The 25,760-nt window shown below is 31.9% G+C and overlaps 1 protein-coding gene across 1 annotated transcript in view; it reads left to right on the top strand.

Moving 5' to 3' along the window:
- Positions 1–5,178: 5,178 nt before the first annotated feature.
- Positions 5,179–25,760, top strand: part of LOC129217188 (uncharacterized) — a 188,734-nt gene continuing 168,152 nt past the window's right edge. Inside the window, exon 1 of the mRNA XM_054851451.1 lies at positions 5,179–5,298. The gene's annotated coding sequence lies outside the window, so the exon portion shown is untranslated. The remainder of the gene's footprint in view (positions 5,299–25,760) is intronic.

Below are 25,760 nucleotides of genomic sequence, written 5' to 3'. Positions count from 1 at the left end.
TAGCACGCCAAAAACAGTCAAATGAAAGCAATAAGCAATCGTGATTGCTCAAAAAAAAAGTAATAAATAAATAAAATAAATGTAAGGGACAGGAACCTAACTATAAATAAACAAGATTTGAGTAAATATTTATTAATGCTGGTTATTAGTTACAAATGACTGTGAATGCTAATAATGTTCAGTTATTTAATTATTTAGCATCAGAACTAGATAATATTAATTAATTATTATTACAAGTTGACTAACTATTTATAATATGTCAATTATTTAACTTTGGTTACTGCCCAGTACATATCAGGTGATTTCAGCCCTTTAATAACACTGTTTAAAAATGTGTAATTTATTTATTTGATGTTATTTTTTCATGTTTTATTTCGGCTGGCTAATGCTTCTCAAGAACTAATACATTTTGAGACTTAACTTCTGTTCATTTTCTAAAATCATCAGTAACTGAAATTTTAATTCAATAATTCACATCTCGCAAAGTATTGATTTTACAATTTATTACAAAAACTTCCATTTTTTAAATTCATATTGTATTTACTATACGATATGCACAATCAGCTACCGTACTCTCATCACTCCATTGGAAAAATTACTCTTTCTTGCTAAAATGTTTTACGAAACAGAATAAACCTACTTTTACTTGTTACCTGTTATTCAACTCATTTCGATTGAGCAGCATAATCATATGAACTTTTCTACTGTAGCGCTACGCCAAACACGGAAAGGTAGAACAAACAGTAACCACTACCGCTGTTACTTATTGTCCATTGCGTACTTCTGAATATTTCATTCAGAAGAATTCATATTACTTGCTTTGAAATTAATATTAGTTTTCCCCTTGTTTTTCTGACACTAAAATATTATCTTCCGCTTCCGTGCTGTAAATTTCTAGTATAAAAAAATATTACAAAACAAGGGGAAAAAAAGAAAAAGAAAAGATGATGAAATAGATCTTGTACTGTACTGCAGTCATCAGTTCCTATCCTTTTGCGGAAGTAATAACACAATGCATCTTTTAGACGTTGTTATTAGTGTACTGAATGCGTAATAAGAAAATGATGCAAAATGAATTTCAAAACTTCTTACAGTTTACTACTTGCATTAAAATTAAGAGTACGAAATAAAAAGATTGTGTATCCGCAAGTTTCTGTGTGGCAACAACTGCAAAACATACTAATATAGTAAGTTCCAGTTACGTTTAAACATCTTAAACAGGAGGAATGTGAAATCTTCGCATGTTGCTGGTTTTCAATATAATAAGTATATTTTTTTTCTACTTTTTTTCGAAAATACTAAATAACCGTCTCGTAGCTTTTGTTGCTACTTTCAATTGAATTCTTGCTACCCCCCCGCTCCCCTAAAAAGACAAAAGACTATGCAAAGAATGTATTCTCAGTCATTGAAATATTTTGAAAAAAAAAGTCCGGATCAACATCTAAAAATAAAATTAAGAGTGAATACACACGATTAGTAATTAAAATTTTTGAAAAAAGTTTTAAACCTCACCCATTTTATTTTATGAGTTGTCAAAGCATCCACTCTTATAGCGTTTTACCAGTACAATCAAATTAATTGTTCAAAGTAGTTATTTACCCCAAAATTTATTTATACTTTTTTTAAAGAAACAATTCGGAAAATGTATTAAATAATTTCAATTTATAATCCGTGCTGAGGACACTGAAATTATTCAAAATAGAAGCACATATTTATTGAGCCCATTATTAATTGCATTTAAAAAGGTGACGATCACTTAATGTAATGAATAATTTTCTGTAATGGCAAAAAAACTGAAAAAAAAAATAAATAAATAAATAAATAATTAAAATGAAAAATATCATTTTGCAAAGCATTGCTCGTTTAAAAATACTTTTTACAGAGGTTTTTGAAACTAAAGTTTCGAAGCTCTTTTAAGTCAATGCAGTTGACATTAAAAACTGTATAATTAAAATTCATCACAAAGCGTGCGAGATAAGATGATATTTTAAACCTTATCTAGGATTTTAATCGTAGTAAAGGTATGAAAAACTCGAACGAAATGGTAACTAATTGGGCTCTTTATATCGCGCGCATTGATTTTTCTGCTTATTTTAGGTTTCCTAATTAGAAGAAACATTTTTAGCTTACTATTATTCAAACACAATTTAAATTTTTTATACTTAAACTGTAGTAATTTTTCTCGTGAATTCAATGAATAAGAAGAGAAATAAACGCTGTATTTCAAAAGCGCAATGCCCTTGAACGTTGGAGACGGAATTCGTTCTTAGATTTGTAATAAAATTACAACGTAATATAGAAAAAAAGTAAATTTTCTCTCACGTAAAAAATTTATTATTTTTTTCATGAAGAATAATGAAGTTTTTGCTGATTTTTAATATTTTTTACTTAGTAATTAATTAACTCATAACCCAATATCACAAAAATATATCACAAAATATATCACAAAAATCTCCGCAAGTAAAATTCCTGTTTGATATTTACTATTTAAAGATTTGTTGCTTTCACCTCAAAACTAGAAAAAAATACTACTTGCATAATGTTTAAAAGCCAAAATGAAATAATTAATATTTATAAATATATAGAATTAGACCCAAACCTGTTTTTATGCGTTAGATAGGGACCGCATAAAAAAATCGCATAAAAAAAGTTCGAAACTTCACGAGTAGCTATAAAAAGTTGTTTTCGCAGCCCAGTTTTTTTTGTTTTTTTTTTTAATTTGGTTTATAGGAACCGCATAAAAAAAGTCTCACGTAGAAAATAACCCAAAAACTTACTAAATTACAAGGAATTGCTTCTTTAAACATAATCAAAATGAACCAAGTGATGATAATTTCGCCAAATCGTCAGACAAAATTTTCCGAAAAAGGAAAGTTTTGGGAGGTCACAGTGACCTCTCATCGGGGTACCCTTGTCGTCACTTGAAGATACTACCGTTCACCCGTTTTATAAATAATTTCATCAATTGAGTCCCAATCTGATTGAAATTTTTATATACCGCATAAAAAACAAAAGAGAACAAAAACAGGTTTTAGTGTATGCACTTGTAATAAGTGGAATACGTGAACGACAATCTGATATATCTTTATTCATCATCGTCTAAAAAAAATAATAATAATTTGTAAATCTCATGCGTGGAAATTTTATCTGTCGTATAAATTAATGCCTGATCTTAAAAGTTAAAAAAAAAATCGAATGTCTCTCTGTCTTTTCTCCGCTTTTAATTTACATAGATCTATGTGAAATTTACTCCTATTTCTTACATTACTCGAAAATGGTTGTATATTCTCACACATTGATTTTTTCCATACGTAATTTTCAACTCTTTGTAAAAATAAGTAGCCCAAATCTCAATCTTGTCCAGAGAAAATCAATAATAATTTAAAAAACAAATACCGTAGTTTGAAAATTGAACCTTTTAAAATAAGCAAAGAGATTTTTTTTTTGATTACTAATTTCTATTACTCCGGAATTGAAGTATTGTAAAAGTTATGGAAATTTTCTGTCATGAATGTCCAATCGGGGTCTGTAATATATTAATTACGCTAAATGACTTTAGTATTTTCCCATATGTTACTCGTAAGGTTCTGAAATCGTAAGCTCATTTTCCCCTATTACACAAATTTATCAGGACATGTGTACAGTAAAAAAAAGAGATTTTGGTCTATGATCAATCATAAGAGTTCAGTCAAACGTGACTATATGACTAAAGACATGAATTCTCTTTTGTTATCAGTAAAAATTTGGTATATATATATATATTTTTTTAAAATTTCGATCTCTATAAATTAACAGCGTTAAATGAATCTGTGACACTTTGCCGCCTAGTTGATTTATAGACCGGAGAATTAGTTTCAGTAGACTGCGACGCAAATAAAAAAATGTCTGCAAGATAAACTGACATTAGATTAATTGTAAACTCTAAACCAACCCCGAGAAAATACTTAAGAATAAGACGCCAATGCAAGTACACGCTGTCGTGGATTATATCGTAGAAAATACGGTACAAATAATTTTTGGCTGATATTTGAGAATTGTTTTCTTTAAAAATTTCAGATTATTTTGTCTCCCATCTATGAAATAGTCTGCAGGCATTCTCAAAACGCCTGCGAAGCACGCTGCAGCGTCGCTTTATTTCGGCTACCAGAATGATGAGCCAAAAATGCCGAAAGTGAGAAGATTATTGTTCTTACAAAAACAATATTTTTGTAGAGGGAATCCCTCTCCACAGGAAGAAATTCCTTCACCAGTTAAACAATAAAAATTTTAACATTTTATAACTAGCATTCAGAATTTCAGTCACGTGTTTCTGGAGTTACAACAAACCATCCAACTAAAGCACTCGGTGTAAGGAACATTGAAAAATTAATAAATCCAAGTTTTTTTATTTTTATTTTTATTTCATTTTTATTTTTTTATTTTTTTTTTTTTTAAAGATGTTTCACAGAAAGCTTCAAACTCCTTCGTGGGGCTTTCGAAATTAAAGGTTCAGACCGCATCCCGCGACTAGCTCAAAAATGAGAAAGCGAACATAAAGATTAGTGACCGGGGAGGAGGGAATCGTCCCACACAGAAAGAAGTTCCTTCACCAGTTAAATAATTAAAAAAATTTAACATTTTATAACAAGCAATCAGAATTTCAGGCCCGTGTTTCTGGAGTTGCAAGAAACCAGCCAACTAAAGCACTTGGCGTAAGGAACATTAAAAAATTAATCAATCCAAGAAATTAAAAAAAAAAAAAATGTTTCACAGGAAGCTTTAAAATCCTTCGTAGGGATTTAAAAATCGAGGAAGCTTCAAAATCCTTCGCAGGGCTTTCGAAATTAAAGATTCAAACTGCACCCGCAACTATTTCAAAAATGAGGAGACGAACAAAAAGATTAGCTACGGGGAAGGAAGAGATCGTCCCACACAAAAAGAAATTCATTCACCAGTTTATTAACTTGAGATTTGTGATGCATTTCAGCCAAATGAAATACTCAGGAAAGTTGTGACGAGCGACACCAAAGAGGCGGGGCTTCTTTTGCAGAGAAAGGGGTGCCAAGCAGCAACAAATGCGCCGTGGGTGGCGGGTGGGGAGAGGGGAGCTGCGTGGAGCAGACTCTGGAAAGGATTTCGGACGCAGGTTTGCGCGAAAACTACTACTTCTTCAATTTTGAGTATGGGTACTCATTTTCCGCGGTGCGCCGTCCATGAAAAGTCGTCTTTTGGATCGCTGTATGACAGTTGTTGCATAACGAAGGTCATCAAACTCCTCTGTGGCTTATTTCTAGAACTCTTCCTCTCGCTTACACCAAGGTAAGACTTTTGTTTTTGTTCAATATCAGAAAATTGACAATTAAGGAAAACGAACCAATGGCAACAGAAATTCGAATAGATAAAAATAATTGTAATTTTCTATTGGTGTTCTCAATTTCTAATTTTATTCAAATTCCCTTGAGTTAAAAATTAAATTTTCTAAAAGTTTAGAAATATCTTCGTTTTCAAAAAAACTCGAACTTGCTCAAAGATACTTTCAAAATATAAAAGATTTCCAACTTAAACTTCCTCTTTGTGCAGAGGTTTTTAGAAAAATAAATATGCATTCTAAAAACGATAAATAGATAAAAATTCAGAAAAACACACGATTCATTAAATCACAGAATTAACTATAATTTATAAAATGATAATACTTAAACTCCCTCTTTCTGTGATTTTTTCATTAAACATGTATTATTAAAAGCTAAAAATAAAGACAAATTCGAATAACCATAGAACCATACGATTCTTTAAATCACCGATTAAAAGCACAAGAATATTTTTTAAAAAATAGCAAAGTTAAATACTTTCTTAACGCGTATTTATTTATTTATTTTACATATTTTGTTTCTTTAACATGACATTTAATTTCTTATGGCATTTTTTAAATAACAATATACCTCTATCTATTTAAATGCAACGTGAATTCTAGAATACGATTGGAAAAAAGGTAACGCAAAAATAGTTTTTTAATTTGTTAGTAATGCAGAAAAGGAAGATTTAAGAGGCCCTTCATTTTTGAACTAAACGAGAGCCTGATTCTTCATATTTCATTCATAAATTTACTAAAATGGTTTACTTTATTTCATTTTCAGCCCACACCGAAACATAAAATATTAATAATAATAATAATAATAAATAGATTACGGAGTTATTTCTCAGATGCTTACTGCATGAAAAGTTTTTTTTTTTGTTAAGACGCTTGATTATACACCATTGACCTCTATTCGCTACGGAGCATGAGATTGAAGCTAAAAAGATGATATAAAAAAATATAGAAATATGACAGTTATTGCATTTAACTGGGCCTGAGCGATGCAGTACAACTCTTCTGCACGAACTCCCTGACTCGACAATATTGACCTTATCGGGTGTTCCAGTACTTCTTTTGGAAGAAAGGTAGGGAAACAACCTTTCCTCCGCAACAAGAAAGGTAGCGAAGCGAAGATGCAAGAATCACTTAGGAACATACAGGATAAGTCTAAACTCTTAGGCAAATGATCTCTGTCCATCTCAGTATTCTTGTTGCATAAAATGCAAAGTTTCTGTCATGTAATGATAATACGGTGGGTGCTTTCACGAAAATCAGGTTTGGTCCGCTCACGGAACACGCCCATTTTAATAAAGTACTACATTTACGTTCAAAATGGGAGAGAAAAACTATTAAAGAAATAGCATTTAAATAATCAAATGAGAGGCTACAAGTTCCCATGTTATGCGTACTTGCAAGTGCCCAATGAGACGGTAACTCATCATCACTAGTATTCTCGCTGCGCATACACGAGCTTCATGACAACAAGCAACTAAAATCAAAAATTTAAAATTCCCCGACTGAGTCGCAAATGTAGAATCAAGAGAAAAATATGAAAATTCTTTTAAAAACCTTATAGTATTAAAAATCAACTACAAGTACTTTATTTGTTAACAAATACGTGTGTTCGCCCAGTGGTCGAAATTCGGCCATATTCATAAATGAATATTTGAAAAAAACGTGTATGAATTTAACTATTCCCAACATTTGTATTTCTACTGTTCCTCATGTTTACTGCATATCTGGAAACATACAATTTTCATACGTACACACAATACCAAGCAGTAATCATTTATTCCAATTTTGCTTTTTTTCTGTTAACCTCAAAATAAATAGATGAAAGGGGATATTTTGGTAATGGGGTCATTTCCGAAATTTTAAAATTATTTTTTTCTGAAAAAAGATGTTTAAAAACATGGGTTTTAACTATATTTTACATAATTTGAAAAAAAAAAATTAATATTTTTTATCAATTATTTTAATTGGTGCGCAGATTGAAATTCATTTTTTACGCTTCTGCACATGGCACAATCAAAAGCGATGAATGAAATGCCATTCACTAATGCTAATAGCGCACTTCGCAAATTATCATAATCAGGAAACGCGGTTGACAGCAAAGCGTGAACATTTAGCACGGCAATTGAGTAGCGCGCCAAAATACATCACTTGTAACGTCATAAAGACCACGCCTTATTTTCAAAATGGGACATTTAAAAAGATTAATAAAACATAACTGTTGGGAAAATAGAAGTTTTTCCTGGCTCGCTGTTATTTATTTATTTATTTATTTATTTATTTATTTGCTTATTCTATCAATTTCAGTGACTAAAAGTAGTAGTTTTTGACTGAATGAAGCAACCCCATTGCGAAATTGGTGTGGTCATCAAAGTTCTTGGCTTGAATAATCTTATTTTGAATACTATGTTGCTTCGTGCTAAACCTATGCAAATAGATATTTTCCTACTCTTTGTTTACGTATGCAAAGGAAAAACATTATTCGCGCTGGCATTGAGAACAAAAAATTTGACGCCAATGGGTAAAAATAGATAAATAAAAATCGCCAATTATCCAATTTTCGAAATCTTCCGGTATGAAATGAAGCATCAAAACTCAGTTTATACGTAAAACTTCTGTGTGAACAATATTACCTATAAAACGTCTACTATTTTTGAGTAAGTTGCTTCTTCGTCAATAGTCATTAGAAATATAAATTTCCAAGTAACAAATGAATGAACTCTACTCGTGGCAACTCTACTATACCATGTCCATGCGAAAGCACTGGGCGTCGTAATACTACACCAATTTTATCAAAAGTTACACACCTTAAGATCAGTTTGTGGCGATAGCAAATGCAGGTATTAAAATCGTGAAGATATAATCAAAAGGAAAATATTTTAAATGCCCGCAGTTACCCAAAATCCTCAATAATAAAAATAAATGCAAGAATTTGATTTCTTTATGCTAAAGCGAGAAATGGCAACGCATAATATTATCCAACAATTTCTTCACTCAAATAAATTGCAAAAAGCAAATAAAAATGGATTTTCACCAACTTTTAATTGCTTCTAGCGCTTTTTCTAGCCATTTAAGCGGGTTGGCGTTTTCGAACGGTAAAACCGAATCGAACTTGTTTCAAAGTATTTTTCACGAGCTTTCCAACCATACCAAGCTCGAAGCACTAAAATGCATTTTTTGTGTAGAAAAAGCGGTTTAAAAAATGAATTAAAACTTAATGTTTCACGCTTCCAACAATAAATTTCAACAATGGAAAAGAGATAAAATTAAAATTTTCGAGTGTCACTAACTAAAAAACGCTTGTAACTTTTTTTCCCAGTGGATTTAGGTTATTTCACTTTAGGTGCCCTGACAATTTTTTCTTTAGGAGTGTTTTTTTAAGACCTTTCCAACCGTATCAAATTCGAAAAAAGTTGGACCATCCGTTCGCGTGGAAAGAGCCATTTAGGACGAAAATGTGTTTTTAGTTAATATCTCCGTTAATTAGCGTTCGATTTCAAAAATTTTTGTTGATGACACTAAAACTCGGCAATAGCTACTGAACGAAAAAATAATGAAGGAAATCGGTTCACAAACAGAGGAAGAATCGGTACCGAAAGAAAACGGCTTGCCTATTAATATATAAAGATAAACTGGCAGCAGATCAACATTTGCGTTTTCTTTCTTTGTCGGCCCACAATGAATTCGGTTACCAATCGCGTGAATAAAAACTTTTAGTAGTATTTAAAATTGGCTTGAAAAAAACGTTAAAATTCATATTCTATATTACATGGAAGTTCCAAAAATAGTCTATCAGACATAGAAAAAAATGCTCTTTATTCTGCCACTAAATTTTTAAATTTTTAAATATATTTTCACCGCAAAAGTTGCGAAAAACTTTTAGCGGTTTTTAATTTAGATCTTCGTTAATTAATGCCATCTGAAGACGCAACCTACACTCTCGATTAACTCTCCTTTCGAGCACTTTTTTTTTCTTTCAAACTCGGTCCATCCGTTTAGGCACAAGAGTGCTACAGACAGATACACACACACAGATACACAGACACGTCAAACTTGTAACGCCCTTTCTTTGTGTGTCGGGGGTTAAAAAAGACTGCAGCGCGTGTCGAAAATGATTATTTTGCGAATTGCAGAACGTTAACGCCTCAATTATCTCCAAAATATTATTTTTCTTCATAACTGAATGGTCGGTGGTTCAAACCCACTCGTTAGAGTGATATGTTTTTTTTATTAAAAAGAGAGAGAGAGAGAGAGAGAATAAAAGGGCAGTCGCGGGACTACAGGAGCTATGCTCTTACTAAGGGTTGTTGAATAGTATACGCTGATAACATTGAAGTTATATTGAAACAACATATCGAAATAACTTTCATTTAATGCAGTTAAATGCATCAAAATTATTTATCCTACCCAATCATACAATCAGGGACGCCCCGAAATTTCAGTTTTGATGGGAGGGGGGATTTTCACACACAATTGCTGAATGAAATTTCAAATTTTAAACAAACTTTAGATTTACACTAATTTCTGATTTCTTGATCTGTAGCACTTACGTGAGTAAACGAGTAACCGGACCAGTTTTGTTCTAAAAGCTTCCCCTCCCCTATACGTTTTCGGTGTTACCTAGTTTGATATAGGACGATTATTTCGCGTATGTGTATAATCAGCTTGCAATAATGAGGATCTTTTTTTTTTTTTAATTTTTTTTTTTTTTAAAGCTTTTATGCACACTTTTCCATATTATCGTTTTAAGTACAGCTTAAATGTATGTGAGTGTTATAGATTTTTTAAGTTATTGCATACATTACAAATGTTTTTTTTTAAACCTATTTTGCGGACTATGCGCGAATTCGCTTTTTCGCAGTTACCATGGCCATGGTGGTTACTATTCCGCGGATAATCGAGAGTTTACTGTGGTTAGTGAAAAAAAACTAAATGTGACTTAGAAGTAGACCGGTGATAAAAAGTACAAATTTTAATTTTTCAGCTACATACGTTTAATAGCTGAAGCAATTACATTTGCAGTAAAGCCTCCTCCTGAGCTATTTCGCCACATTTTACCCACATCATATGCTCCCTCGCATTTTATCTCATTAACATTAAATATTTCGTTTTAAAAATAAGTTAATACCAAAATGTTTTTTTGACTTAAATTTGATTAGATGATCCACTTAAATTTGTTGGCGATATGTTACGAGCACAAATATGTTGCACAAAGTGCTTTATTTTCTCATTAAAATTTACACATTGCTCAACAAATAAAAAGATCAGATCTTTTACTCCAGTTTACTTTTTGGAAACTTTGTTCACTACCGTAGAGGAATAAAATGTCAAAATAAATAATTCTAAAACGATGGAAATTTAATTTTTTTATTAAACAGCTGCAACTGAAGCTGATTGTACCTCTTGCAGTTTATGTTATAATCACCTTGAACCACGCCGTAATCAATTTTGAAAAGAGATTCAATTTTCTAATTAATAAAGAAGAAAACTTTTTTTTTTTGCAATAGCATTAGACAATCAATTTTAATGTTAAATATTTATTGCCTAGTAATTCATTTCGATATATTTTCATCTCCGAAAAATTGCTTATTGTTTTCAAAATAATTCTGCCTTTTGGAAATGTCCAATTAATAGACTATGCTGATAAAAGTTAAATGGCATTGTTTTCAATCATAATGCAATTTGTCTCTTGGCCCCTTGAATACCAAAATTTCTATCTACGCAGAAAGGCTTCCCATGTAATTATTATCAAAATCATGTTTTTCCAGAGCAGAACAAGTTTCTACCGAAAATTAGAATTTATGTGGCAAGTGTCGAAGAAATAATTTAAAAAGATGTATAGGCCAAAATGTTTTTTTTCATATATATATATATATATATATATGTGCATATATACAGTGGGTGACCAAATATTTAGGGACACTACTCAAATTCTCGTATTTTCAAGTTTACAAACTTTTTTTGAAGAAATACACCACGAACCACAATTTTTCTTTATATTCTGCATAGCAGCTGGTATCATTATTATTGTTTTTTAGAAGTGGCAACACTACCAGACTGCGTCATTTTAGAAATGATTGAGGATATTCCTGATTTAGTCTCTAGTAGGAAAAAAACAGCTGTTGTCGCGAGAATATATATTGAGCATTCTATAAATACTTCTCCAAAAGTTTTGGTGTCTGCTATAGTTAATACGTAAGTAACCCTTATTAATAAAGCAATGTTGCTACATTTTGTGAGTAAATTTTAATGTTTGATTTTTATTGTTTGATAGTGTCAAAAGTTTTTTTAAGAATAGGCAGGACTTCAGACACGTCCCCTAGAAAATGTAGGAAAATAAAAGCATTACTACACCCCTCCGTACATTTCTAGAATGCTATTTCAAATTTAACAGGTGTTTCTAAGTCAGTAGTTGCACGCATCAAAAGCTTAAAATTATCCGAAACAAGTCACTGAAAGCAGATTGCGTAGACAAATGTTCCAGAAAACGCATCACTACTCTTTGTACCGGTCGTAGATTAAGGGATATGTGCTTGTTCGGCTATTTAACTCTGTGTATACAAAACATTCTTGATGGAAAAACTCCCACAGGTGAGTCGCAAGCCGCCTGATAGGCACTGGGGGTAAAAGAAACTTTTTAAACCAAAACGCTAAAGGTGGAGTCTTTCCATGCCTATAAAATATTAAACTAATCAGGATAATAACATTATTTGTTAATAATACTACTTACAAATAGTACTTACATGACTCCATTTTATGGATCCATATTATTTTTGTTTTCTTTTATATTTCTTTTTCCTATAAATTTCAAATAATCAAGTGCATTTTCAGTTTTTTTTTTTGCCAAAGATTTATTTTTCTTTATTTCGAAGAAATTAAAAAAAAAAAAAAAACGCTTCTTATTGACGATGAGCAACGTTCATTCACTCAAAAGAAATGGTAAGAAATAATATTTACATATTGCTCTTTTAAATATAATCTTAAAGTTTCTAAAACCGATAAACATTTTCCCGAGCACTTCAATTTAAATTTTATTAAACATTTTGAGTTAACTTTGACAAAAACGGAGGTTAAGTACGAATAGAGTTTTAAAAATTGATTTTTTATACTTTGAATCGGGTTAGAATATTATTGTAAATAAACTTTGTTCGAGCGTTCTGAATCAATAAACCATGGCTTTGAGGAACTTCGTACGGCAAAGCAATAGGCTTTTGATGAGTCATCTTTTTTCCCTTCCAGTCATTTGTCAAATATGGCAAGTATCTGTAAAAGTAGGATTTTGTTACATTTTCTAATTAATATATTATTCGATTTCCCTGATCGCAAACACTGTTGATCACTTATTCTAGTATTTTAAATGATAGATCATTAATTATGTTTAGCTTATCAATTCTATGATATCAATTTCAATCTTTTTTTTTTTTTTTTTTTTTTTTGCATTTTGTGAACATTTTTACTGTAATGCAAAGCAATGGGAGTATAGTTAAACTCGCTTATAACAAGTCCTGATTTTACGAGAACCTGGATTTAGCGAAGAAATGAGAAATATTTGGTTGATACAATATTAAGTCTATGGGAGCAAAACTCGCTTTTAGCGAATAAACCCCGCTTAAAGCGAGCAATATTTTTGTGATTCGTACAAATTTTATTGAATTCAAGCTAAAATCTTTTCTTGGAAAATTCCTTTAATATTCAGAAGTCAATCGAAACTGATGACTCCTAACTCCTGAAAACAAGTGGTGACTGTTTTCAGTTGTTTTCAATTTGCGGAGTTGAGAAGCATTTGAAAATTACTTAAAAGTTATCAATTCCAACGTTATCACACAAAAAACTTCCGAGGATATTACAGCTCAAATTCAAGTTAATGAAGATGGAAAAAAAATCATGGAAGCGAAGACGATATTGACAAGCGAGAATTTGAAGTTGTACGTACGTATTCAGCAAAGAAATGCAAATCTTTTCGAAACCAGGGGTGGAAATGACGATGGTTTTCAGGTCATGAGTATAAGGGTGGGCTTATGTTAACTTTTTTTTTTAATCGAAAATACCTGTGGTGGGAACAGTTGTGTATTGGCATCAAATGTTCGTGTGAAAAAATTTTGGAAATCAAAATATATTTAGATCCCCCGCCTGCCCCTTGAAATTTCGCAAAATATGTAAAAATTGACATTTTTTGAAAAAAATTAAAAAATTTTTGCGTATATATTTTTTAATCACTTAGGTAGGAAAAGTTGTGTATACATCTAATGTTCGTGTAAGAAAAAAATTTGGTAATCAAAACTAATTCAATTTTCGCAAAAATTCTGAAACTGACATTTTAAAACAAGCAGTTTTGGATAAAGTCATACCTCGTGACCTCGAAACACTCAGTATCAGCCCTAAACTAAAATTTTCTATTTCCACCACACTAAACTAGACCTTTCTTTTTAAGATAATAGTATGATGGTTAGAAGCATCGCTAAAAATCATAGAGTAACTTTAGGCGAACTTGTTGCTGTAAATAGTTTCTCCTTTTCTTTTCTTTTTTTTTTTGTTTGTTAGAAGCATCGCTAAAAATCATTGAGTAACTTTAGGCGAACTTCTTGCTGTAAATAGTTTCTCCTTTTCTCTTCTTTTCTTTCTTTTTTTTGTTTTTTTGTTTTTGAGAAAAGATTTTATGAGAAGGTGGCCACTCGACGAAAGACAGTAGCGATAGAGGGAACTGTAATGATAAGTACTCGATATTCTTTGTTTTCCCTCTTCAGGAAATATACGTGGAAGCAATCATTATCGTGTAACGGCAGTTGCACGCTTTCGGACTTTTCCGTAAGATTTTATGTAATAAAATAACAATAATAATATTTAGTCAAAAATATACCCTTTACTTAAATTAAGGAAACTAGAAATATTCTTTGTAAATAAAAAATATGATTTTAATAGTTTTCGAATCAGAATATGCTTTGGGAACAAAAAATCATTCATCTAAATTATATTAAACTGGACAAAAGACCTAAGCGCGAAGCTTTCATTCAAAATGCTTTTGCAGTAAAAAAAAACGGGAAGGTGGATAAACTCCGTGATATTATTTTTCTTAACGCGATTTGTTGGTTAAAAGGATCAAAGAATCAATCTAAGATTAAAAAATCCACTTTATCTTTATTGTTATTCATTGTCTTTCGTCCGAAAGTTTTACTCTATGGTTTTGTTCATTGTTTTTGAGAGAAAAAAAAGATCCTTTTGAATGAATTTAATGTTGTATTTAGACATATATTTTATTAATACACACACAGTAGATGGTTTCTTCAGAGTTCTAGTGTTTTTTCATAAGTATGTTTATTTGATAAAAGCTAACAAAAACTTACCATTGCTTCAATCTCACTGACAGAATGAAAGTCACGTTTTCCCCCTTTCAAAAGCCTACTTTCGATTATTTTTTAATTTTTTTTTCAAGTAACTTAAATTACTTTTGAATCATTTTTTGTTTAACGAATTTTTATAAGATTTGAAGCTATCTCTATTCTTAATTTCTTTCCGATAGAAAATAGTTTAAACAATACTTTCGGCAGTTGTTCTAACGAATGATGAAACTTTGTTCTTGTCCTACGCAGAAAAAGCTATTTTTGAATGTAGAGCACATAGGTAACTTTTCAGAAGAACGTTTCAAATGTAAAAATACAAAGTATGAAAATACGTAGTTTTTTTTTTTAACTAGTGTAAAGCACACTAAATATGGTTATGTAATTGAAATAATATTTGAATCCAAAGATACAGAGATGCAAAACGTTTTAAATAAAAATTGCTTGTTTGTTAAATGTTGCTTAGCACTAAGGTTAAGCAATGTTTAAGTTTTTTAAGATCATCCGTTACAAAATGAGATATAAACAATAAAGGATGCAGAAGCTTAATTCAAATCTAATTAATTTGACGAGAGTCCCCCTCCCCCAGAAACCGTTACCCTATACTTTAAAAAAGAGTAGCGTTAAATAACTCAAATGCTTTATTTGTTGCAGATAATTCAAACAAATATCCCAAACATTTCGTTCTTAGTTTTAAAATGATGAAAAATTTAAAAATATTATTGTAGTTCGTATGCTAACATCAAATAACCTGAAAACCGCTATGAAATTAATGTAAAACAAATTTGAATTTGTTATTTGAGCCTTAGAAATATTTGATTTTATAGACTAATTGAATTTTGCTCCCAAATTTGCTAAAATTCTCTATGTGGCTCAAAATTTTGACTAAAAAAAAGTTTCTTATTATAACATAAACAACGAAAACAACAACAATAATAATAAAGGAAAGCTAAAGAGATTTATGGAAATATATTTGAACTTTAGCTGTGACTAACATCTCAAATGAAGTACAAATTATTTTTAGTTTATATACGATCGCATTTATTAATAAATAAATACGCATTCAAAACAATTTGGAAGCAATGACTTTCCTCATTTAAAGCCCTCCTCCCAAAATGATAATCTCAAACAGTTTTTAGCAGTTAATGCTATTTTGGCTGACGCAGCAACTTATAAAACATGCATCGTCATTGACATAACAGATAAAACGTAAAATCACACTGTGAGCCCAAAGAATACATTCGTCGTGTAGGTGTTGTCGCAGAATGTTTTATTTAGCAGCTTACTCGAACATCTGTGGTTTTATGACTTGCGCAACTGTTACTTTCAGCACTGAACAAGCTATCCAACTGTATAGCTCTGACAGCTAAATTTACAAAATTATCAGAACACTTTTGAGCTTCTTAAAAATGGGACATATTGTCAAGTAAGAAATGTTACGCAGACTTACGTAATAAAATTTTCTGAAGAAAAGTTTTAATTCTGAAGAAATAATTGTGAATTGGAACATTTTCAACATGTCACACAGTTAAAACATAGTGTGGGATAAAAAACATTAAGTTATAAAATTTTGTTAAGTAAAAGTGCAGAAAATATTGCTAATATTAGGGGAAGGTGAGGAAATAATGACCACTTTAATTTGTTGTAGCTATGAAGAATATTTTACCCCTCAGTTGTACCAAATTACATCTCATTAGAATGTTTTTGAAACCATCTTAAAAACGTTTTTTATTTAATAAAAAATCAGTTTTTGTTTCACTGCCGCTGGTTGTTACTAAAAATAGATTTTTTTTTTATTGTAGAACATTTTTTTTAGTATTGACACAACTTTCGGGGGTCAAACCTTTCGAAATCTTACACTGAATTAATTTTTCTTAAATTGAATCACCATACATGATGCAGACTTCCTTCTTCTTATTTCCCTGAAAGCCAAATTTCCCAAATTGGTTTGAATTTTCCGGTCTTACTAACCGCATAACCCTATATTTTGTCCCCTAAAGAGCGTTTAGGAACATAAATGTAATTTCTTGCTTTCTCCTGTTAGTCTAAAAAGCCAAAATCTTAAAAATCCAAGAAAATCTTATCAACATTACTATATGTTTCAGCTTAGTTAAAAAAAGATTAAAGAGGAAGAAGTTAAAACCTTAGAAATAACTAGTTCATCTCCTTTTTTTAAGGAACAAAACTTCCTAGAATGTTGCTGAGAGTAGTAATGATGCAACAAAATAATATTTTTTTAAGTCTTGATCATGGAATCTATTTCATGAAGAAGATAATTTTTATCTTTGCAGTTTTTAAATTTCCCTTTCCCTAACACTTTATATTGGTACAATTTTACCAACAGACCGGTTTAGTATGTAATTTTATCTTCGATTAGTAAGGCATAGCTTCGCTGGGGTAAAATGAAACAGAATTTTAACGTTTTAACTTCAGATTTCCCCCCCTTCTTTTGGATGAACTGTGACATGAAATTTTGTGCCTTGTCTCCAACAGTACATTCTCTGAGAGTAATTGGGTATGGAATAATTTGACTTTATGACTTTTTTTAGCGAATGAAGTTCTGTTTCCTCTTACTCAGGGTGTTTTCCTTTATCCCGGAGTCAAGGAGATGAATAAAAACATTCCATTCATTTCCCCATAAGGTTGATGGACGTAGATAATCGCACTGGACACAATCTGTTCGGAAGCTTAAGAAGTCAACAGGAACAATACTCAATCTGTGGCCCGTAAGTCACATGAGACCCGCTGAATCCTCCAAATATAATCAGAAACCGTTTAAAGGAAAAATCCTACAAAAAATAAATAATGTGTTGAACTTATTTAAAATACAAAAAAGTGCAATTTGCATCAAAATTTAAATTTCCAAGAAATTGGATGAAAAACTATTGTTTCCATTTACTACTCAATACAGTGTTTATGGGGTGAATAGATTCACCTAAAGTGCGCATAAAAATAGCTAGGAAGGTAAAATCCATACATAAATGCTGTTAGTAATCTTCCTCAAGAGAAGCAAAAGTAGTTGAAACCAGTTCCTTTGCATTTGCAGACTTGCTGATGAGGAAAACGTAAGTTCACTAAACTTTAAAAAACAACTTTTTTCACAGGGTCATCCTTAAACAATGAAGACGTCTACACAATTGTTCGGAAACACGAGACACTCACTCTCAGTGTCTCTTCTATATGTTATCTAGTCATTACTCACCAAAAGTTTAGTTTCAAAAACTACCACGCGTGTGCTAATAGAGATTGTTTCCAACATCCTATGTTTCTTTTTGCCACAACTGGCCCTACATACTTGCATACAGACGATATATCACACAGAGTAATTTTTGTGAGCTCCAAAAGATGATGTTTATTTTGCTTACGTCCGCTGTATGAGCAACTATTCGTCCTATGCGATGGCGCGACGGTCGGCGTTGGCATATGAGCCAATAACATTGGATGCAGCGCATTTATGCAGAGAAAAATGTTTTACAACGTACAGTTGAATTCGGTTAGTACGAAAGTCACGAATTGATTCGTATTAGACGTTATTCGTAACAACCGTGAACAAGTAAAATTGCGAAATGCATATCTATATTTAAAAAAGAATTCCAACTGTTTTGTTTTTGCTAATACAAATCTTGTCGAAATTACATTCAGAAAATCTTAAAATTGAACATTTTTGGGAAAAAAAAATCATTTATATTTTAGTTATTTTTAGGCTCATGAAATTTCACCATTTACATAATCTCGACGTAAAACGCCGAGTGCCATTCGTATATCGAGATTTTCTGGCAGCATATCCCAAAACTGTACTTAATTCGTGTTCCAGTCTACAATGAAAGAAGATATAATTTTATTAGTTTGTAAGTTGAAACAGGTGTATGGCTTTTATTCTCTACACAAGAATGTTTAATGCACACTTCTCGACGGCTATTGGGCGTTCTACAACCACATAAAATGCTTAATAATTTCTGGAAAAAAAAATGGTATTCAATCATGAAAATTTTTAGAGACGAGCTTAGGAATTTTTGTTCGTCTTAGCAGAACCTTGCATTTTAATGCTCGTGTTACGCATGAAATTTGTTGTGCAGTTAAATAGCAAATCGAATTTTATTGATAAAATGTTTGTTTTAGCTGTGATTTCGTATTAACCGTAGTCGTATTAAGTGAGTTCAACGGTGTATGTATATTAGTTAGTCATTCACAATCGATCTTGGTATTTTAGGCGCCAATATCTATAATGTACATCGAAATGAATTAAAACATATTGCTTTTGAAAAAAAAAAAAACTTGAAATGTTGCAGGCACTTTTTCCCCCATAAAAGCAAATATAAATTTTAAAGATTATTTTCAGGCAAGGAAAGAATATTTTCTTTTTGCGAATAATCGAAAATATTTTTTTCATTCATTGTTAATCGAATCTTTTGTATCATTATATCATTTTAACACGATATGCCTCTTTCAATTTTAACTCAACGAAAAAGCATTTTTTAGTTTTCAACTACAAGAGGAAATTGAAAAAGGGAAGAAAGCTTTAGTTTTTAACCTTAGGTTTAATTTAATGTAAGTATTATGTTACCCGATACTTGTATCACGAGTGGACTTAAACATAAATTGTATTAAACATCAAGCAAAGTCAAGTTTTTACCTTTTCTTTTTTTTTCTTTTTTTTTTTTTTTTTTTTTTTGTACATTACCCACATTTGCTTTGCTTTGTATTTGCTTCTTGTAAAAACATGTTTTACCATCTCTACTTATATTGTGAATTACATTAAAGAGTAGTAATCCTAATTGCAGCTATGCAGCAATAATAAATGATCTTTGCAGCATAATTCCACCCCCCCCTCCCTTTTTTTTAGATTTTTCATATTTATTTTTTACACGTTTTAGACTGCACATTATAGAATCATAATTAAGAGGTAACTATAGTATGAAACTAATGTATGCCTGTACAAGTTTTATAATGCAATACTTTGCTTTTAACTAATGAGTTCTGTTATTTTTGAGGTGCATTTCTGGATAAATATTGCTTTCCATTACTTAAATAAACACGCAACATTTCATTTTTCCCACTACTTTGTAAAAGGGTATCATCTTTTTCTTCCGTGCAAATCATAACTGCCTTTCAGAGTTTGTTAAATTTGTGATTTGTACAGAAGCATTTTTTTTTTTTTTAAATTTACTAACTTCATTGATATAGTAGTACAGAAAAAATGGCTACAGTGAGACACGAAAATTCAATTACATTTTTTACTATTAAAAACACCGAAATCAAACTCTTTCAAATGATACAATATTTGCCACGGTAATGGGTGTTATCAAAGTGGATCAAGAAAAATCTGCGAATTCACCTAAATGGGGGGAAAAATAAAAACGGAATGCAATTTTGTCTCAATGTATCCCTGGTAAGTGAGAACAGCGAGATACGATTTTTTTTGAATTAGCAGTCTTCGAAATAATCTAAATTTACCTGCAAAAATATGAGTGATTGCTGTCGTTTGGTTTTCGTATGAGCTATTGCCTTTGGCAAGGTAAATTTCATGTCGTTTTGACACACAGTAGAGACATCTACCACGTAATTTTTGTAAATGAATTCCTTCTCCAATGCAAGCTGATGAAGCAAAGCATTGCGTAAAAGGAGAGAGAAAAAATACTGTTCAGTTTTTTTGAGAAATCTCGATTGCTTATTGTTCTCACTTGACAGTTTTGAATTCCTATATTTTTATTTTCCCACCAGCACCACCGTCCGTCGGCCGGCCACCTCACGATGCTGCTCCTCTACCGAAAACCGTCTCCTGGTTGTGTCACTTACTTGCCTACACTTGCACATACACCTACACACACACACATAGACCCAGAGGCGTAGGAAGTATATAAACGTAGGGGGAGCTGGGGCTCATGATAGGGATTCAAGGGAGAGTAGCAGTAGCGCCACCAGATTTTTTTTTTTTTGGCGGGGAAGGGGGGGGGGGGAGCACTTGAAAAAAATTTCTTATTTGAAATGATTGTCGATCCTTTCGTCTTCCTCCCTTTTTCCCAGTTATGTTTTCAATCATATCTAATATATAAATTGAGGCAGTGAGAAACAAAGGGATGTAAGTGGACATCTTCAAGTTTTGAGTAAAACGCGTTTAAAGATAACGTCTCAGGTAAGCCTTCATTAAAATTTTTTCTAAATCATGCTGTACAGCAGCACCAACCAGCGCTACTAGTATTATCTCTCACCCCAAGACAGAGGAAAGGTTCCTCTACTATTTGTACTGGTTATCTCCAAATTTTTAATTTTGCTACTTACATCCTCTTGCTTCTCACCGCCTCAATATAGTATATGGAGAGAATGAGGTGATAAAACTTCTGGTTTTTTTTGGAAGGCGGTCGGTCAATTCTCGAAGATGAGCACATATCAGTAGGGGGGTCCTGGGGCTTCAGCCACGGAAAATTTCCGAAATCTTAGTTCTAAAAACGTAGTTTAGACGGTCTTTGGTAATGTTAAGGAGAGAAAATGTTCGAATGCTCTCCCTGGATATTTTTCGGAATTTATGTCTTTAAAGCGCGAATTCAGACCATATTTATGACGTTAGGGAAAATGATATGACTCAAGGATTGTCCTCGATCGATTTACATCTCTTTCCCAATATTTCAAAATTGAAGTTCCAAAAACGCAATTGAAGACAGTCTTCAATAATATCAGGGAAAGGGGGAAGTTTTATGGCTCTCTGGATTTTTTTAGAAATTGAAGTCTTAGAGAGCGTTTCTCAATGAGGTTATTGGAAAAGATTCCTTTCCCTTGAAGTTTTAGAAATTGTAGTTTTAAAAACTGAATTTTCATTCTTCTTTTTTGATATCAGAGAGGAGTTTCGGGTGTCACTCTCCGAAAATTATTCGAGATAGATCATATTTGTTAATGTTAGAGGCATAGCAATGATTTGAAATTGAACGGAATATTTTATATAATCCACCATATTGTGGAGGGCAAGGTGTTCAGTCATGGGTTCTCTTCCGGGAATTTTTAGGAAATCGCTCTCTAAAAACGAACATTGCAACGCTTTTTAATAATTTAGGAGGTAGGGGAGGGCTTTTGCAGCGTGGCATTTAGAAGACTTTCTTTTATGAGAACTAGAAACAGAGGCGAAGAGAAACAGTGCGCCTGAAATGTGTTTAAACAAAACGTTCGTTGTATAGTTCAGATAAATGTTAGTAAAAATGCTTCAGAGAAACTATGAAATATTGTTGGTGCTTTTTTCTAAGAATAATAAGTGAAAAGGAACATTTTTAATCGTGAAAATGGATATGAAAAAGTTTCCCAGAACCTCAAACAGTTTGAGGGGTGCTCGAGTGCTCTCTTCCACATACATTTTTTAGCATGAAAACAAATCTGTGACAAAAAAAAAACCGCTTAATTTTGAGAACACAAGAAAAGAAGAAGAAATGTAACTTCATAAAGTCTAAATTAAAAAAAAAAAAAAAAAAATGTTTTCAATATACTCGCACCGCATCTAACAGTGTTTACAATTATTAAAGTTTTTTTTTTTTTCATAAATATTCTAATGGAGATTTCACCGATTTTGATTAGTGAGAATTTTTTTTTCTGTGTCGTAGTACTTTAGAATTCTTTAAATTATATTTATCTTTGCAAATTTTGACTTCATGAAAAAATCAATCCCTCACGGTTTAAATATAACAAAATAATGGATAAAAAGGGTTTTTTTTAGTTTCTACCGTGGGATATTTCTGGAAATTGTGTGTGTGTGTGTGTGTGTTTTTTTTTTTTTTTTAATCACAGCAATGATATGTTTCCGCAAGAGTAATTTCTGGGTATGTTGCTGATTTAGGTTGCTTCTTCTGACAATATTTTCAATCAAAAATAATAAATATAATTTTTATAGAATTTTAAAAATTTGTTCGACGAATATGTATATCAGGCTTTTAGTCTATGTCCCTTGACAGAAGATCACTTTTGGTTTCGATAGACCATCGAATAATGATATTTTCGCAATCTGATCGTATCTTTTGATCGAAACGTGTAATTTAACACCCGAAACATAAGATCATAATCCCCCCCCCCCGACCAAAGATTTTTCTTTGGTCGGGGCTGAACTTTTTACGAAGAAATAAAAAAAATAAAAGACTTTTCTTCCTCAGCATTGGTTTTTTTCTTTCTTTCTTTCTTTTCTTTTTTTTTTTGATAATTGCAATAAACAAAAATATTATATGACCACTCAGTATTTTAATTTAACTTTCGTTTCATATTTTGCAAGTTTGTTTTAATCAACGAATTTAAAAGGATTCGCCGGAGATTCTTTAGATAGCGTCCGGAAGGTCAGATTATTTAAAATGAGATAAGTCTCTGTAAAGCTAAAACTGAGTAAGTTGTTTACCTTAGAAACCTCCTTTTTGATACGTGTCTGGAGCACCTTCATCTTTAAATACAAAACTGGCTCACGATTATCTCTTTTTAGTGAAAGTGTGAGATACAAATGGCATGCAAAACTAAGAACATAAACTGAGCTACAGTGTAATGTGTAATACACTTGCGAAAGACGAGCTCCAAGTGGAGAGGGCGGAAAACACCCCTATGTAGATAACTTGTCTTTAATACTTTTCTTTTTCTTTCGGGAATCGAGAGGTTTGAAAAGAGGGAAATCCAAATGTACTGCCCGTACTGACCACTCCATCTCTCGCTTTTCTTTGTTGGTTATTATGTGGAAATTCCTAAAAAAAGGTAGAACTCATTTTTGAAATCAGGTTTGAGGTAGACAATGTCTGAAAAAAGCTATACAGTTAGAATTTTTCCGGGGGAGCTGAGCCGGTCTGAAATATTATAGAGGGAGCTCGAGCTCCCCCAGCTCCCCCGCTTCCGACGCCTATGCATAGACCTACACACACAAACGCACATGCTTACACACAAACACATACCCCCACACAAACACACAACTACCCACACACACATATGCCTACACACACATACACATACTCCCACACACAAACAAACATACCCCCCCCCCCACAGACACACGCCTACACATACACACTTGTGGTTGCGAAAAACATAATTTGAATTCAAGATGTCAAAATTCAAATTAATTTTATTTTTTTCTTTAATGTATTTTTACAAACGAAGGGAAAATAAAACTTTCATAAGAGCATCGACTTAAAACTTGTTACCTTCGAGCTATAGAGACAACTTAGCATTGAAAGACACTGCTAATTTTGGGACCCAACGAAAACTTCAAGGTAAAGGAATATTTGAGTTATTTGGCTTAGAGTTATCAAGAGTTGGCTGTATTTGTTTGGGACAGAGATGGAAGGATTTAGATGATTCTTGATTAACTAAATTGACTGAAAGTGTCATCTTGTGAAGTAGCATTAGATTAGGATGGAATGCTTTCACTGTAACCTTTGTTTATTACTGGTACAGCAGCTTCTTTCGTATCTGTTTCGGAAAATCTCCAAAATAGCTTATTTGATTTCCTTTTTTCTAGGCATGTTGAAAGGTGAAAAAATATTATTACATTTATCATAATATTGCAACGGAACTTTAAAAATCTAATTTAAATATGACGTCGCAAAAAGACGAATGGGGAATCTCAAAAAAATCGAAAAATGAATTGTGACCGTCGCAGAAATGTCCAAAGTCGATTTTATAATATGACCAATGGGCGCATTTCCAAAAATGTCAAAAAATGAGTTGTGACCACCACAGAAATGTCCAAAGTCGATTTTATAATATGACCAAAGGGCGCATCTCAAAAAAATCGAAAAATGAGTTGTGACCACCACAGAAATGTCCAATGTCGATTTTATAATATGACCAATGGGCGTATCTCTACAATAAATAGTAAAAAAGTTACAGTCCCTCAGATTGATGGCGGTTCCGAAGCGATACAGTAAACTGAAAATCTATAAATACAGACAAAATGCTTTGAGATACGCCCATTTGTCTTTTTAGCGACGATAATAAGTATGAAAAGGAAATATTGATTTGGTATTGCATAGCTATAAAAGTCATAATGGGGTCGTTTTCAATATTTTAAAAGTATTTTTTCTGAAAGAACATGCTTAAAAACAAAGGATCTAACTATTTTTTAAATAATTTGTTTAAGTTTAATATTTTAAAAAAATTACTTAAATCGGTGATCTTTCATTGTTTACAATTCTTGCCGATGACATCACAAATGATGAAATGTCATTCTGTGTTGCCATTCACAGAGCGAAATATTTAATTTGCATCTTTACTCACGTGTATTGGCAACGATATGGTTGATAGCAAGCGTAGAGCCCAATTTTAATTCGCTTCTTGATTATCATAACGTGGAAACGCGGTACAAAGATGCGCCAAAGAGCATCATTTGTGACGCCATCAAGACCAAGCATTTTTAGAAAAATCGGACATTTAAATAAAAATAATTAAAAAATAACTGTTGGGAAAATGAAAGAATTTTCTGGATCCATGTTATTTTTTTTTTTTTTGTTTATTCTATCAATTTCAGTGACTAAAAGTACTACTTTTGACTGAAGGAAACAACCCCATTCCATTCAAGCATCCTTATTTTGAAGATGCGGGGCCTTCAAACTTATTTTTTTATTATTTACATCAATAGGCTAGTTGTAATTAAGTTTAATTCAATACATAATTTCTCTATTTTTAATATAAAAGAACCATGGGAGCAGTGAGCAACGAATGAATGGTGTCTATCACTATTCCCTCATTGCAAAAAAGGAACTCAATAGCTGCCGTTCTCAGACAAAGAAGATTAACAACATCATTCCACTGCTAAAATGAACGTTAGTTAATATGCTAGTGTAAGATTAATAACACCATTCTGTAAAGTTTATCTAACACTTCAGAAATAGTGCAATAAGCAATGGAGATAGTTTACTTCGATGTATTCAAGCTATGATGACATAGTTATTATTTTTCTTACATAATATTTGAAAGCAACTTTCTTTTCTCTAATATTGTTCACAGTATGTCGACTTGACTTTTCAAAAGTTTTACCAGGCTGAAAATATCGAAACAAAAAATAAATTGCTGTTGTCTCACTGTACACACTTCTTCCAAATATACTTAACCATGAAACTTGAGTACTTTTCCAA

This window comes from Uloborus diversus, chromosome 2 (assembly GCF_026930045.1).
Source record: "Uloborus diversus isolate 005 chromosome 2, Udiv.v.3.1, whole genome shotgun sequence".
NCBI lineage: Eukaryota > Metazoa > Arthropoda > Arachnida > Araneae > Uloboridae > Uloborus > Uloborus diversus.
This window is presented reverse-complemented; position numbering and strand designations above follow the sequence as displayed.